The sequence below is a fragment of the Procambarus clarkii genome, chromosome 54, assembly GCF_040958095.1.
Source record: "Procambarus clarkii isolate CNS0578487 chromosome 54, FALCON_Pclarkii_2.0, whole genome shotgun sequence".
NCBI classification, from domain to species: Eukaryota; Metazoa; Arthropoda; class Malacostraca; order Decapoda; family Cambaridae; genus Procambarus; species Procambarus clarkii.
This window is the reverse complement of record NC_091203.1, coordinates 32,983,915-32,987,736: the sequence shown is the minus strand read 5'-3', so window position 1 is coordinate 32,987,736 and position 3,822 is coordinate 32,983,915.

Here is a 3,822-nt window from a genome sequence, read left to right as displayed (position 1 = left end):
AGGCGAGCGGTGGCGGATGGTCTCCGCCGAGGGGCCGCTGCTACAACTGCAGAATGCCCGGACACGTCGCGCGGGAATGCAGACGCCCAAAGCAGCGGGGACACGTTGCTTTAGTGATGTTCGAGGACCAGAGGGCCGAGGGAGTGCGGGATGAACCCGTGCTGAATGGGGAGAAGAAAGTTCACCCATTCATGTGTCAAGGAACCGTAAGGATGGGGGTCGCAGACCCCATCCCAGTGAAGATGATAAGAGACACCGGGACTGACTACCCTGGTAAGTGAAACCCTGTTCCCCGAGGGTTACGAAAGTACCAGTGTGGGGGTGGCAAGTGTGACCACTGTGGGAGGCCCGGTGAGTGTGCCCCTACACCAGGTAACTTTAGATTCCGATTATGGCTGCCAGACCCTAGTGGTGGGAGTCTGTACATCAATGCCCAAGATGGAGGCACAGGTCATCTTGGGGAATGATGCATGTGGAGGATACGTCCTCCCGCATCTCGTGAAAGGCGAAGAGTGCCCAGAACAATACAAGAAGGCAGGCGAAGAGTTGAACGCCTGTGGGGACGAGAAGGGAATCGCACCGGTGGCGATCCCCGTTTGTACTGTGACACCGAGACAACGCAAAGAACCAGGAGGTTGTGGATCTGATGGGGCTGAGGAGTCGACTGACAGCCTGGGAACAGATCACCTCTGCGTAGGACCCAGAGAACGAGTGGAGGGCGAAAGTAGCCCGAATGGTGAGTTGCAGGTGACCCTCACCAGTTCTCCAGGGGTAAACCGCACTCGTCTCGGAGAGTTACAGCAGGAGGAGTTCCCCGAATTGGTTAGTAAGGCCGAAGGAGGACGTGTGGGTCCTGTGAAGGCTTACTTTCCATTTATCTATATTATATATGCCATGCTATCCATGATGAAGGAACGATGGACGCCAGGAGCGACCGTGGGAACGGTGAATAAATATGTCCAGAAGTTCAGAGAGCGTCTCACTCGAGCGAAGGAACTGGCTAGGAAACTCCTGAAGAAGGCGCAACGTAAGATGTCGGAGTGGTACGACAGGAGAGCTGCGCAGAGGGATTTTCAGGCTGGATCCAAAGTAATGGTTGTGCTGCCAGGTAAAGGTAGAGTGACCAAGTCGCGGTTCAAGGGACCGTACCGAGTGCTGCGACGGTTGGGTCCATTGTCGTACGAGACTGGGAAGCCGGATGGACCCCGAAAGAAACAGGCGTGTCACGCAGACCGCCTGAGACCTTTCTTCAATGTGGAAGGAAGAGCCGCCAGACGGGACGGAACGAGTACCCGAGAACCCCAGCGGAAGACGGTTCTGAGTGTACCGAGGGACCGAGAACTCCCGGAGGAGGAAAGTAAGTGGTCCAGGGCGGACGGCACCAGTCTCACCCGCACTGAGAGTCTGACAAGGATCAAGGTCAAGCACATCAAGGGGAAGGACGATGTAGTAGCGGACGCCCTATCCCGCATACACTAACGAGCCATGACTCTTATTTTAAGGGGAGGGGTATGTGATGGAGTTCCCCCCCCTTATAATTTTCCCACGCCTGCAGTAAGAGTCATGTCTACTTTTCCCATGCGTTCTCTACGTTGCAGGCTACAATTTGATATATGGGAGAGAGTGAAGTGTTCTCGGAGAGCCGAGAAATTTGTGAAATAGTAATATTTTGGCCTGTGGTTTAGGCCCTTTAGGGAGCCAAGATGGCGCTTACCTCCCTGATCTCCCGCCAAAACCGTGTGACGTCAGTGGCACCGGATTGGTCACCGACAGCAATGTGGCACCGGGAGCCAATGAAAACCTCCCGTGGCAAAAGTGACGTCACGATGGAAGGGGGTCCAGCCCGCGAGCCGGGCTGGCGCCAGCAGTCAGACACGACACGTCATAGAAGTCGGACGTGCGACAGTTGGTCCTGTCAGTTGGACAGTTGTTTCTCACTCCCGTGGATTTACGCGTCACCTGAAGTCCGCCAGTACTCTGAGAAGTCTTCCCTAGTTCATGTGTTGAACCAGAAGAGGGAATTGACGGTTATTTGAGCAACAAGTGCTCCAGTCAGGTGCTGTGCAAGAAGCAATGAAGCCGTGCAGTGACGTATGTTGACGTCTGTGGCAATTCACCAGTTCGTGACAGCGTAGTGGCTGACAGAGCCACTGGGAAGCTGAGGAAGAGAGGACTATTTGGGGAAACCGGACGACTGTAGCTGAGACGTTGGCGACAGCCGTTGCTGGGAGAAGACGACGGCCAGGAGACCGACTCCAACCTTCAAGAAGTTAAGAAGGAGGACGGACCTGCAGTGAGGAGGCACGGAGACGACGCGCTAAACGGTGGGACGACGAGAGGCTCTGGTAGGACACGACGACGTGTAGTGTGGGGGCGTTCCCGACACGAGGACCAGGAGCTACATCTCGACTCTCATCGGAGGATAGGGTGAAGTAGGTGTTTCTAGTTCCCTCCCCATTCCCCTTTAGTTAGCTATATTATTCGGCTATATTATCTAGCCAGAGGATTTTATGTCGTGAGCAAGTCTCACCCATGTTATGGTAAAGCACCAGTGTGCTAGACAGTACTATCAAGAGTACTTGTAATATTCATGTTGATTATTGGTGTGTACAGGCACCAGGAACAAGTGATAAATTTACTGTGTTGTGTATATCTTTCTATAGATTTCGATATGAACATATAGTGGTGAATTATATATAATATTATGCCAGTATTTGAAAGTTAGGCTGTGTGCCCAGAAATCATTTATTTTCCATGTATTGATATTTGATGTATCTACATTATATATGCCATGTTTATGCAGTGATGAGTCATTTGTGAGTACAGTGAATTATTGCGTTATCGCCCACGAGAGAAAGTACTGAAAACTACAGTGTTAATATTTCATAATATATTGTTGGATGAATAACAGTGTAAGACCATTACAGTGAGTCATTATAGCATTGATTGTAGAAAAGACTGTTTGAGCCTGAGTACAGTGTAACCAAGTGATACGTGCTATTGTAGCCAATATCGTGGGTGCGAGTTCATAGTAATATTGGAAAACTTAAGGAAACAGCGCGCGTGAATCTGAAAACAAGCAAAGAGCTTCCGCGCGCGGGCCAGGCGATCAGCTGTTCTTGACACTTGATGAGGAGGGGAGGTGTTGCCCCCATAGTGATCGCATAGTATCCGTGGGAACTTCCGGCCGCGTCGGGATCAGTTGACTTATTTTTTGTTGTTTGGCCTTTGTGACATCTTTCATACATTTTAAGTAAAATACAAAACTATCTTTGTGTTTTTATCATTCCCTCCATTGATCTTGTGGCTACATTATACTGAGAGCATTGAGTGATAACAATAAGTACCTGCCTGATTCCTGATCTTTTGAGTGTGACCTTGCCAAGGCTACCACTAGTTCCACCAGTCCACTGATGGTGTTACTGGCCACCTAAAACACCAGTTGGCGACCTTGTGGTTAACCGTAGAGCCCGATTGTTGGGGAGGGCACACGACAGTCAAGTGAACGAGTCGTGTTCTCACTCTTTCTTAATAAGAGGCCGTTAAGATCGACTGGGAGACTCTCCTGGCGTGCAGTGGCGCCGTGAGGATCGAGTGAAGACCCGCAGGGCTACGGTGAGTGACCTTGAGCATAACTATTGCTCACCCCAGAGTAAGGGTAGAGAGGTGAAACCCCAACAATATATACATATATATATACATATATACATATATATATATATACATATATACATATATACATATACATATATACATATATATATACATATATACATATATATATATATATATATATATATATATATATATATATATATATAT